We start from the raw sequence: 14,131 nt of genomic DNA, 5'->3' as shown, positions 1-14,131 counted from the left end.
CAAGTAGGTGATACAGCAGCTTGTGTGGACCCCACGTTGCCATGTGGCGGCTTTAGATTGGATGCAGGATTGAGGTGGCTCCCTAGGGGGCTGCCACATGTCACCCCTAGGGGCTTCCACATGTCCCCACTTAAGGACACATATATATACATGTGTATTGCTGGATCAAGTCACTTTTCAGCATCTTTACACTTAAAAAAAATTGGTGAAAAATTTGGAGAACATGGAGAGAGTGCAACGGATTTGGTTAAGCAAGGTAAGCCCTCCGATTTCATTCCGTGAATTAATTATTTAAGGTATTCTTCAGTTAAGAAACGGTGTTTAACAACATAAAATTTATAGTTGGGGTTTCGAGGAGGTTCTCGTTCTTTTCAACAAACCCGTTTTTGGAATGAGACTGTTATTAGTAATAATAGTATAACTCCTTGTGTAAAACTTCATTTCGAGTGATTCAAGATGTGTTGGAAATATATTTAATAGGGATATAACTTTTATTTATACTATAAAACCCAGTTTTACTTTTATCATCTCGAAAAAGGATGATGAAGTATAGGTGAGGTGCTGCCCAGATTTCATTTTGGAAATCCTACACGGGCTGTTATTGGAACTTTGGGCATATCTTTTGGTATAGAATTGTTGTAGGGTTGATTTGAAATTGTATGCGACCCTAATACTCATGTATATAACTTTAATTGAGGCTACAAATCTTTTTTCCCTCAATTACCCCTTCGAAACTAAGAGACAATACAAGACATTAGGCTGTCCAAAATTCACGTTTTGATAGTTTTGGCGAGTTTGACGAGTTTAGGTTAAGGTAAGGGTTTTTATTTCAATTTGGAGTTTATGGTGTTGTTATAAATTGTATTACACGTTGTTTAAGTGTCTGAAAATATGAAAATTCCATAAATATGCTCGACGTTCGAAACAAACCAAATTGGAGTTGCTATAGTTAAATTATGGTCGAAGCAAGGTGTTGTGCTTGTGGTGTGTGGATGCAGGTGTGTGGTGTGTGTTGCAGGGCCTAAATGTGTCCTAAAAGAGGTGGGGGAGATTTTGGTTGTATCCACACGACACCCCCACTTCGTACGGTTAAAGGTTTTGCAAAACGGAAACTAGAAACCTTATTTTGGTATCATGGTTTCGAGCGAGTCATTTGGAGTTTATGTGGTATAAGATTGATGTGAGTTATATATATATATGCTGCATGTTTTATTGTTTTTGGTGGTCTGTAGCTATTAGGAGTATAATTGGAAATTCGGATAGGGCACATTATAGGGGAAATGCTGCCCGATTTTCGTTAACTCTTTAACTAGTTAGGGAACTAGTCGAGAAGGCGAGCGAGGGGATGAGTTCTACAAATACTCGTGTGTAGCCTAAGGTGATGGAAATACAAGGGTTATTAATACTCGTATTGCTTTTATGTTACTTAGGTTTAAAGGACGACGAGACGAATGGGATAAAAAGTAATCCGTAACAGGTATGTAAAGCTAATGTTTTCTTCTTTTGGCATGTTTTGGCATACGTATGTCAGGCTTTTACTTTCTTTTAGCATGTCTTTTGCATAAGTATGTAAATCTTATTCCTTCTCTTAGAATGATTTGACATAAGTATACAAAGCTAATCTCCCTTTTTTGCATGGTTTTTACGAAGCAAGTATATGAATTTCATATGATTCCAAAGAAGTTCCTATTCTTAAAGCCACTAGGATGGCCAATTTCTCGAATTTCAAAAGATATTTAGTTATGGCTTGATACATATATATGATTCCCAGAAGTTCTATTTTGATATAGTTCATAGTGACTTTCAAAAGGTACTTGATATGAATTTTGTCTCGATTTTGAACGAAAGATCATTTTGATTATTCCGTTGAGTCTCAAATATGATTTAAATTGCATATAGTTTCTCACTACTCCACTCGTGGATGCCTCAATGTTTCCTTCACCGAGTTCGGGTCAGGTTTTGTTATCGTGCGTACTTCTCTGCATTGTTCGCCATATCCCGGCGTGAGGGGGCATGTACGACCTTTACATGGGATTTGTGGAGTTATGATGTGCCATGTACACATATGACATGATATGATCTGATATGACCATCTGATATGATATGATCTGTTATGGAGATATTCCCTACTATTGATGTATGCTGTGCTGTGGCGCTAGTGATGGGGTGGCGACCACATTTTGTTCACCGTGTCCCATCATGGGTCCGGATATGGCATATGTTTATCTGCATACATTATTTTTGGTTATGATTTTTTTTTGATATTCTGGGTATTTTGCTTACTTTTGCACCTTCTGTTCTGGTAATGGCTTTACTTGTTACAGTCCATGTTTTACATACTCAGTACATATATTGTACTGACCCTCTTTTCTTCGGGAGGCTGCGTTTCATGCCCGCAGGTACACATGTTAACTTTGGAGATCTACCAGCTTAGGGTTTCCACTCAGCAATGTTGGAAGTGCTCCACTGTTCCGGAACTTAACTTTTGATACTGGTCATTTGATATAAATGTTTGTTTATTCAGGGGTACGATGGGGCCCTGTCCCGTCGTATGACTAGGTTAGCATTCTGTAGAGGTCTATAGACTTGTGATGTGGGTTCTGTATATAAGTTTTGAGCTTTATATTCCGTGATGGCCTTAACGACCTTCGTATGCTACATCTATTTTCGTGCGCTCTCTAGTGATTTTTTTTATTTCCTCATATGTTTATTCGGCTAACATACTCAGTGGGGCTAAGGGTACATATGGGTGCCCTAATCGGACACCTGTCACGGCCTATGGATTTGGGTCGTGACAGACACAATATCCACACTCATTGGGGGACTAGCACAAGGTAAAGTTTTAGACAAAATTTCTTAAGTGGGAGAGAGTTGTAACTCCCGTAATTATATAAGCTATTATTCACAATTTGGTAAAAGATTCCTTAACAAATAGAGTATGTGTTACTCACAGTTTAGCATTTTAAAATTTGCGATATTTAAAAATTTGCTTACGATAAATTGCGATGGTAATTTAAGGGGTTTTATTGGGGTATTTAAATAAAATACTAATTAAGATTAACTTTAATTTGATAAAAAGAGCTTTTACATATGTGTATATATTTATACATTTTAGGAAGCCAGTTTACACTTTTTGGGCAGCCCTTTCAGTAGCTTATAATGATAAATATCACTTTAGAAGGCCATATTTATCCATCTTTTCTCCAAATTTTGATTCCTTAAAGGTAAGGAAACCTTTGAACACCCTCTACATTATAAGCCTTCTAGAACACAAAGCAACCCCACCCTTGTGGTAAGTAAACCAAATTCGTTATTGAAACTATGTAGCTATTAGTAATTTTGGCGTATCTCGTTGTATAGATATTTATACTTAGTAAATAAATATGTTTTGGTAATCTGAATCACATACTTACAACTCTTATTTTCATGTTAGAACCTAATTTTACTGATATAAACTCTAAAAATTGGATACAAGTTAGGACAAGTTCTATCTAGATTCTTGATTTAAACTTTTTTATGTGCAACTGTTACTATTTTTCTTATTTGTACAAAACTTGTTTTATTATGATTCTTGATTGGTTACAAACATAGTACAAATATATACAACTTTATTGAAGGACATAGAGTCCATTTTTTCTGTTGGCACTTTTAAAATTTAGTTACGACATGAGGTACTGGGCTGGCCATATTTACTTTTTTGGTAGCATATTATTGTTTACACATTCTAGGCATACTTTTTATGACAAATATTATTTTATGTCAATATTATGGTGATTCTAAAAATTAAAGAGAGAATTTAATTATATTTTCACGGTTGTTTATACTCGGGTACAAGTTGAGGAACTTGAGAAATTAGTTGGTCTACGGTTTAAACTCTTGAAGTTGTGTTGGACTGGCTGTATGCTAAAAGGCTGAGGTTTGTGTATAAAGTTGTACTTGTACTCCTGGTAACTGCTAGTATGTTTGACAGTATGTCTTGGAACGTTGGCATGCCTCTTGATTTGGACCTTTTTCCATCTTGATTCTAGATTTTTGGTTCGTCTTAAGTATGTAAATTGTCCACTTTAAGTACGAACTAGAAAGCCATTTTTAATATGGTTCCTGGTTCTCTTGATTATTTGTACCCTTGTTGATACAGGGCTTTGATCCTTCTTGATACTTAATTATGTTTGGTGTGATAGCATGACGTACATATTAGGCAAATCTTGTTATAGTAATCTCCTATAAAGGTGGTTATATGATTTCTTGATACTTTAAACTTTAAGTATCGAACTTGATACTCTTGATATATTTGCTTACTTGATTTTATTTATTATGTTTCAATTGTGCTACTCATGACCTGAGAAGAGTAATTGGAGAATCTAAAGGCTTCAAACTTATAGTGTTTAGACCACTAAGCATTATACTTAGTGATAGTTGTTTCTATCTTAGGAAATATCTAAGGAGATGCTTGAAGTTGACCATTGGAGATAAAAATATTTGTGAGCTTTAAGGAAGATCATATTTGCATATAGGGATATATATTTTGTAATAGTTTTGGCACATGTATATGATCCTTGGGGTTCTTGTGTATATGTATTTATATATTTATTGTTGAGAGTTGATCCATTCATGACACCATGGGTTGTAACTTAAATTTGGTTGCTTATTTTGTTGTTTTGGGCGTGTAAATCCGAGTCTTGTAATATATTGAATTTACTATTTGAGTTGAATATTTTTATAAAACATGATCTAGTTAACTTTGGCACTCATATGTTGGTAATAGTTTATAATGTGAACTATAGTGATATGGATTATACATGGATGTCTCATAAGGTATTTTCTTAAATTATTTTGAAAAGTCGCCCCGTCATAAATTACAACTTTTATTTGGCTAAATTGAGATCAAATGGATTTGAAAATGGCAAAATCTTACACCTTTAGCTATTTTAAATGGCCCAAATTTTACTACTAGATTATATAAATGTGTCTTACATTAAGCTCTTTAAATATCACAAGTATTATATACGTTCTCTTTTTAAGTAGTACCCTCCTCCCAAGAAGCTTTCTACAATAGTTATGCGGATCAAGGCATTGACTGTTGTGGTTTTTTTTTGTGATCAAGTATTCCTCTTAGTATCGCCATGAAGGGTGTGATGACATTTCAGAGGCAGAGCAAGCTCAGCCCCAAGTTTATAGGGTAATTTAAGATTTTTGGGACAGTCATAGAGGTTGCCTATGAGTTTTCCCTACCTTTAGCACTATCACCTATCCTCCCAGTATTCCATGTTTCAATGATGCACCGGTATGTTCAAGTTGAGTCTCGTGTACTCCAGTATGACTCATTTGAGTTGGATGGTTGTTTGAGCTTTGTAGAGGATCCAGTGGCCATTCTAGCTAGAGATATCAGGCAATTGCAATCGACAACCATTCCTATTTTTAAGATATGATAGAGGCACCATCCAGTCAAGAAGGCTACCTAAAGACCGAGCAGGAGAAGTGGGAGAAGTTCCCCAGCCTATTTGATCATTCAGGTACTTCTTGACTCTTAATTTCGCAGACGCAAGTACTTTTTAGTAGAACATGTTGAAATGACCTTCCAGGTCATTTTTTCCATAACACTCTCTTGTCATCATTTAGAGTATTACTATAGTGACCCCAAGTCATTTATGACTTGTTGGAACTGACGGTTTAGTTGCCTGGTCATTCGTTTGAGTTTTATGCCTACTTCCTTATTTTGGAGCTCTTGAAAATCAAAAAGTTTATTTCATTCATAATGTCAGGAAAACAACCTTAGAATTGAATCGTGATGATTCTATTAGCTTTAGAATAGCCAAATTAGGCTAGTATCATGGTCGACATAAGTATAGAGGTATTCGGTGCGAGTTTGGGGCCATTTGGCATTTTAGCCTTTGAAATTTGGCCTAAGGTTGATTTTGGTCAATATTCATATAAAACATACACGGATAAAAATTTTATTAGTGCAGTTAGTTCAAGAATGTCATGTTTTTTTATGGAACGACCTTTCGTTCACTTCCTGAGGCTTCCGGTCTAATCTCGAGGATGTTGTGGAATTTAGCTAAAAACGACATTTAGGTGTGAGACCCACTTTTAGTTTAAATCACTTCATATAGAAATTTTAAATGCGCCACTGAGTCGAGAACATTAAATTTGGTGGGGTAGAATATTTCGTTTACACGCTCAAGATTCATGTGGAAAAGTGGTTTCGGTTGAATTTTAGGCCAACCAGATCAAAAGATAATTTTATGAGGCAAAATCTCTTAGCCAGAAGAGTGCATGGCAGGTACACGTCGTGGACCTGCCCCAACATAGCTCATTTTTATCAATTTTTCATAAAACACATTCAGTAAATGCGATTTATGTGTTAAGTTGAAAAATGTATTGAAATGGGACACGAACTTATTTCATCTCAATACCTGATTTTCAGTTTTAAGTGAGGGGAAGTCCAAACTTATCTCCAATCCTCCTATACTTAATCCCCTCCCCCCAATTCCTTAGGCCATTTTTGATCTTAAAACAGTTCCTAAATGCATTCCTAAGTTTTTTTATGCAAATTTAACTTAAGAGCTAAGGCTAAGGAAAGGAAAAGAGGCTAGGGTTCAAGAGATTCAAGCAAATTATTTGCAATTTAATTATCCAGCCTACATTCCAAGTATGTAAGGCTAACTAAAACATGGATTTAAGTTCTTCCATGTGCCCTAATTAGTTGAAGTGTGGAATTGAGTTGAAGTGATCTTCCACGAGTGATTTCATGAAAGTTTTCCTTAAACCTTAGTATATTCTTGCATAATTTGATATTAATGATTGTTTTATAACTACAATACTTGTAACAAATAATTTGGCTTTTCCTGTATCAACCCTAACTGGAAATTTACCAATATTTGAATATCCCTATGTAATGATTGAGTATAGAACCATGAACTGTGAATTACTTGAATGTGAATGGAATTGAACATGATTGTAGCCTTAATGAATCTTGAAGGTCCTTTGTATTTTCACAAATTGAACCTAAATGATTGAACATAATTAAATGTTGTCATAAAGGTACATTTAAACTACTCTTGAAAGATGTGATTGTTGTTGATTGTATAGTATGATCAGTTGAGAGGTTTGATTGTGATAGAATTGATGAATTGATAAAGGTCCAAATGAGACTTGTCAAATGACTAGATTGAATTAATTAGATAGAGTTTTATGAGAACCGAGTCTTTGGAAGAGTATCGTGCACCGAATTGGATGAGAGTAACTAACAAATCAAATTCAATAACTACATAGCTAATATAGGTAAGGATTGTATCATAAATTAGATAAATTTCCTTATTGTCCCTAAAGTGGACTTGACAGATTCATTGTGGATCCTTTATTTGTTGATTTGTCCCTTACCCTGGTAAAGTATTGAAAGGACGTGGCAATGATGTCAGTTCATTATACCTCATAGGGGGTAGTTCTTAGATAAGATAAACTATTAGATAGGTCTTGATAGAACTCTAAATAATTGGTTTGATTGGCATGAGATATTTCCTGTCTAAATCATATTTACTCTAGACTTGTGATATCCTGATCGAGTTTCTTATTATCATTTAGGCTTATTCTATATTGATGGTTATTATGTTCCTACTATTTTATATACTCGTATATTCCATTTACTAACATCCATTTGGGCCTATATATTTTCATGATACAGAGACAAATATTAGAGATCATCAACAGGCACTTCATTGAGGATCAAATTTGTTATCAGCTTTGGTGATTCCTCCCTACTTTTTGAGGATTTCACACTTATCTTTCATTATGTTAAGATAGTACTTTTCTTTCATTCAGGTAGCCATCAACTTGTCATGAGCCCCATCTAGATAGTAGAGGTAGAGGCTTCATAGACTAGACAGTGATGGTTTGATTTGATGTCATTATATCTCGACTAGTTACTCTCAGACTATTCTTACGACAGAGATTTGGATTTAATTATTGGCCTTTAACCTTTATTCTTTGAGCTATTGATTGTGCTACCTTGTATGAGGTGTGTTTCCTTACTTTTGAGTCTTCCATTGTATGACTGGACCAGCGATTAGGACAAATGGTTCGATTGGGGACAAACAATGGTTTTTAAGTGCAGGCCACATCTAGGGTACCCTCGTGAGGCGTGACACCATCAGAGACTTGGACAATGCCAGAGCGAGTCCTACATTTTGCTTTTTGACTCCAAAAATGGTGCGTCTCTAATTTTATTAATTTTAGTGTCAAAATAACCACATTGGCATTTTGTACCTATAATTGATAGCATAGTAGTGTTCAGAGGCCATTGGGAAAAGGAAATCTCCAGTTCTTTGATTTAGGAGCGCGGGTGATTGGCCTACAGGTAGGTTACAATTTCCCCATCTTTAGATTAAGCTTGGGAATGTGAATACTTTGTTATTATTTGGAATTCGGTTGGGTAGCTATTGAATCATTCTTAAACGTTTAGAAATCATGTTTAGGCCTATTTCTAGAATTTATCGAGTATTTATTGTTACACCTCACACTCCTGAGCTCGGAATGTCTCTTAAGTTGCTATAAGTTATCATGTGAGACGGATAATCTACGACACTATCAAATGACTCTAAGGGAAGGAGAATGCGATACCCCATAATGGGAAAGGTTGAAAATAGAGTCATGAGAAGTCGAAAGGAGTTGGAGGCCAAATAATGAGCTGTAGGACTCACCTTCCCTACCTAAGCTTTTAATTTAGAAGTGTTACGTGAGTACGTACCAAGATTACATAGCATGGATTACATAGGTACATAAAATAAGACGATATTACGAACCCACGAGGAGAAGGAGAGAATGACACGTAGCAGTATAGGGAGGTGACACGTGGCAGTAGATGGGTCAGCAACATAGGGAGGTGATATGTGGTATTAGGTGACCCACCTTCTTGGGGTCAAGTAGGTGATCCACCGTTGGCTAGTTTTGGCCAATTTCGGGTAGGGTAAGTTCTTTCCCTTCAATTTGAAGTTTGTGGTGTTGTTATAGGGTGTTTTATACATCTTTTATGTTGCTGGAAGTGTGAGAATGTCGTAGAAATGCTCGACGTTGGAAACAATCTAAATGAAAGTCGTTACAGTTAAATTAAAATTGAATAGTGAGTTGTGTGTGGGGTGATGCAGTGGCTGGTCATGTGGTGGCATACTAAGGTGCTGGAAAATGTTCTAAAAGAGATTTGGGTACTGCTGGTTGCAGCTACCCGACACTCCATTTCGTATAGTTAAAGGTTTTGCAAAGTGGAAACTAGAAACCCTATTTTGGTATCGTGGTTTTGAGCGAGTCATTTGAAGTTTGTGTTGTATTATGTTGGTGTGAACTGCTTATACATGTGCTGCAGGTTATTTTTTTTGGTTGGCTGTAGTTATTAGAAGTGTGATTGAAAATTCGGATAGGGCATATTATAGGGGAGGTGCTTCCCGATTTCCGTTAACTCTTTAACTAGTTAAGGAACTAGTCGAGAAGATGAGCAAGGAAATGGATTCTGTGAATACTCGTGTATAACTTAAGGTGATGAATAGTTAAGGGTTGTTGATACTCATATTTCTTCCATGTTAAATAGGTTTGGAGGACGACTACGTGAATGCGATTAAGAGAAGTCCATAAAAGGTATGTAAAACCTATCTTTTCTCTTATTTTGGCATGTCGTAGATGTAATTAAAAGATGATGCAATTGCTAAAGTGATTCCACTCCTAAGTGTCTCGTATTTACTTATGGAGGTTGAACTCCATAGTAGCTAAACTACTTTCCTTGAACCTTCTATACGTTAAGAAAGTATTGAATGTACAGACTCCTAGTCTTAAAGACTATAGGATGATAAGTGCTTCCAGTTTTATAGGTGGATAGTATTACTTTAGTACATGCCTAGGACCCCTGAGATTCTGGTTTATATAGCCCCTAATGGCACTTAGAGGGAACTTGACAGGACTACATTACTACTCGGGTCCTCCATACGTTAGAAAGGGATGAGTATGTGAAGCTATCTTTCTTTTATTTTAGGCATGTCTCAGTCGTAAGTAGGATGTGTATATGAAATATGGGGAAAAATCTACTCACAAAGCTCCGAATATGATGCATGACCCCTATCTACTTTTTGAAGTGGGAGTTCCTATGCTAATTGAGTTAGTGCCTCCCACCGTCTCCTAGATGATGAAAAGTAGAGGGTATGTAAAGCTATCTCCTTCCTCTTGGCATATCCTTGATAGAAGTGCAATATGTATATAAACGTATGCAAGTTGGGGATAACCCTATGCATGAAACCCCGAGCATACTTCCTGATTCTTATCAACTTCTGGATACTAGAACTCCCATAATAGTTGAGTTATTATCTCTCAAACTCCTGTAGGATGGGAAGTGATAAATTTGTAAAGCCTATCCCTTCCTTCTTTGGACCTGTCTTAAGGATAGATGATATGATACGAGCTCTAGCGTAATTCTATTCTGCAGCTCTGAATGTGATTCGTGTCTCCTACTCACTTCCGGGTGTCAAACTCTTAAAGTAGTTGAGGTACCTTCCCTGAACCGTCTATATGTCGATTAGTAGTGGGATGTAAAACTCTTATTCTTAAGCTGGTTGGCATTACCTTAGTGAGTCTGAGATGATGATTTACCTATGTATGGTTTATTATGACACCGAGCCCTATAATGGGCCGGGTATGGTATATGAGGATATGATTATAACACCGAGTCCCATAGTAGGTTGGGTATGATATATGATGATATGATTATGACACCGAATTCCATAGTAGTTCGGGTATGGTATATGATGATATGATTATGACACCGAGTCCCATATTAGGCTGGGTACAATATATGATGATATGATTATGACACCGAGTCCCATAATGGGCCAAGTACGTATGTATATATATGATGATATATTGTAATAAGGTGGTGATAGCGCCAGGCCTATGATGGTCCTATATATATAACTCACCAGGTCCCTGATAGGGCCGGCTATATTGTATAATTTGATCATGCATATCTTTTACGATTCACAAGATACATGTATAGGTTTCTTATATGAGATTTTAACCCTGCTTCTCTATTTCAGATATGCCTTCAGTCATACTATGTTATGCTTTGCATACTCAGTATATATGTCGTACTGACCCCCCTTTGTTTGGAGGCTGCATTAATGCCCCCAGGTACAGGTACATAGGTGGGGGATCCGCCAACATAGGTGTCCCACTCAGCAGTCCAGAGGTGCTCCTTTGTGCTAGAGCCTAGATTTTGGTACTAAATCCTGATATATATATTCTTTTGTTCACAAGTACGGCGGGGGACCTGTCCTTCCTTATGTTATTGTTCTTACTCTTAGAGGTCTGTGGATATGTACGTGGGTGGTATATGTGGTATGTGTTTGTATGTACCATTATGCTTGTATGACCTATGATTTGGGCATTCCCTGTATCATAACCACCTCATCTGCTTGTATGTTTCCTTACCTGTTAATACACTATAAGTTGAGAAGGAAACGGGTTACTTATAGTTGGTAGGGGTATACGTGCGTGTCCAATTCGGGCACCCATCACGGCCTATGGGGTTGGGTCATGATACTTGTGAGCATGTTGCTTTCCTTTATCGATAATCCATGCCTTGTGGTATATTTGAATACTTGGTTTTATTTTAAGCTTGTTTAGCCTTAGTCTAGGTTTGACTAGTTCTTGCCTTAGAAATGCATGATTCGGTCACAATAGTCCTCAGTTTGCCCCGACGTCTCTTCGGTTTGCTTAGATTCTTGTAGACTTGTGTAGCATACTTGAGTTGGATAGTTTGAGCCTTATCTAGGTGGTACGCTTAATCCGACGTATTCTATCCTTACTTCTCCTGGTTTTGTGGCTTTGTGAATTTCGATGATGACACTGAGTTTCGTTTTGTGAATCAAGATTAGTTATGAGTTCAACTCAGATGGTTTTAATTATTCGATGGGTATCAATGACATTTTATGGAGATTTTTGACTATAGACCATTTGGAGAACTTGTAGTAACTATATTGGTACTTTTGGTGGGCATCTGGATTCAAGTTCCACTCTTGACCACATTAACACTTTCGAAGAGCATTCGGTTAGAGTTCTGGCCTTGATCATTCAGATCCTTAAAAATAGCATCGGTTAGAGGTCCGGCCTCAGTTACTTGATACTTCTGATCAATTACTTTAATACTTCTAGTGAGCATCTGGTTAGAGGTCCGACCTACGTTCTATCAGATTCTTCTAGTTTGATTTGAGGTTCTAGTTTTGCATCTCTGTTCTTGGGTTATTAGATTCAGTTCTAGGTAGTTATTTCTATTTTGTGTACTTTTTAGGCTTATGGGGGTTCGCTCTGATTTTTATGTAAACTTTCGCATGAGTGTGCCTTCTGGGCTTATGGGGGTCTAGTTAAGTGTAGTTAGCTTGTAGAATACTTTAGTTACGATCTTTTCTACACTCGTGTGGATTTCATTACTTTAATTTAGACTTCTATTCCCAACCCCTATTTTGTTCTATTCCACATCTTCATATTGCTTTTAATTTTCAAGCTCAGTCATCCTATGATACCGACTGGTAGCTGTTGTCTTGATACTCATACTACATTTTTTATCTATTTTTGTGATGCAGGTCCAAGCACAAGTGCCATCATTGATTCAATCTTGCAATAGTTTGATCCAGAGAGGGGGGTAAGCACTTGGGGTGTTATACTTTTCCAGTCTCCATCTGTATATTTATCTAACGAGTTTTTTATTTTTTAGAAAAGTCTTATTTCTGTGATTCACTTTTGATACTTGTACTCTTTAGTTAGTCAGCTCTGTACTTGTGACGTTCAGGTTTTGGTGGGTATCACTTGGTATATATATTTTTGGCTTGTTTCCATAAAATGACCTAGAGGTTGTGTTCTTGTAGCGACCCTAAGTCATTTATGACTTGTTGGCATTGACTGTGCGGTCTCTTGGTTATTTATTTGGGTTTTAGGCTTGTTTCCCTATTTTGGAGAATTATAACCTGAAAAGTTGACTTGAGTCATAACTTCATGAAAATGACCTCGAAATGGAGTTCTGACGGTTTCATCACCTCTGTAATAGCCAAATTAGGCTATTCCCATAGTTGGCATAAGTATGGAGGCAATTGATATGAGTTTGGGGCTATTTGGAACTTTTGCCTTTGAAATTTCGCCTATGGTTGATTTTGGTCAACATTCTTCGAAAATGCATTTGGATAAAAATTTTGACAGTGCAGTTAATTCCAAAATGTCAATTTTGGTCTAGAACGATCCTTCATTCACTTTCTGAGGCTTTCGGTCTAATCCTAAAGCCCGTTGTGGAATTACGCTCAAAATGGCTCATAGGCGTGGGATGCAATTTTTATTAAAATGATGTATCATTGAGTCTAGAACGTCGAATTTGGTAGGGAAGCATATCTCGTTTGCACGCACGGAGTTCTGAATGAATCCTGACCACCCCGTCAGAGAATTGGATATGCCAAAGTCCATTTTACACCAGTTGAGTCTGGTGTCGTCGCTAAAGTGACTCTTAGTCGCTAAAGCGAGCACTACTAAAGTGGCCAGGAGGTCACTAAAGTGAACCATCCCTCTTAGGTGGGGGTCGCTAAAGTGATTCCCGCCTCTTTGAGGTGGTTGCTTAAGCGACCACCGGATCTTCGCTTTTGTGACATCTAAGGCCTATTCTTGGGTGGAAATTTTAGTTAAGTGCTCCATATTGAATTTCTATTTTTCTTTCATTATATAGGCGATTTGTATGATTCAAAAGGTTAGATTACATGATTTTTCGAGCGGATTCATGTAGTTGGGGGTAGTACTTATATCACGACCCAACCCCATAGGCCGTGACTGGTGCCCGACCTAGACACCTATATGCATACTTATCAGATGTAGTCCAACTGAACTACGAACAATATGAAAACTTACATAAAAACTCCAATGGTTCAAAATATATTCATATAAATTTATCCCTATCATTTGTCTCCTAAGGAGTCACCACTAATCATTTCATGAAAGGACACGCAAGCCGACAAGGCTGCCATTACATATTTATATCCATAGCTCATTGTATAGACACAACTGAATAAACTTATACACAACCCACACATAAGTCTACAAACCTCTAAGAGTATCAACA

The sequence above is a fragment of the Solanum dulcamara genome, chromosome 5 (assembly GCF_947179165.1).
Source record: "Solanum dulcamara chromosome 5, daSolDulc1.2, whole genome shotgun sequence".
NCBI lineage: Eukaryota > Viridiplantae > Streptophyta > Magnoliopsida > Solanales > Solanaceae > Solanum > Solanum dulcamara.
The sequence above is the reverse complement of the archived record's forward strand: the minus strand, read 5'-3'. Positions refer to the sequence as shown.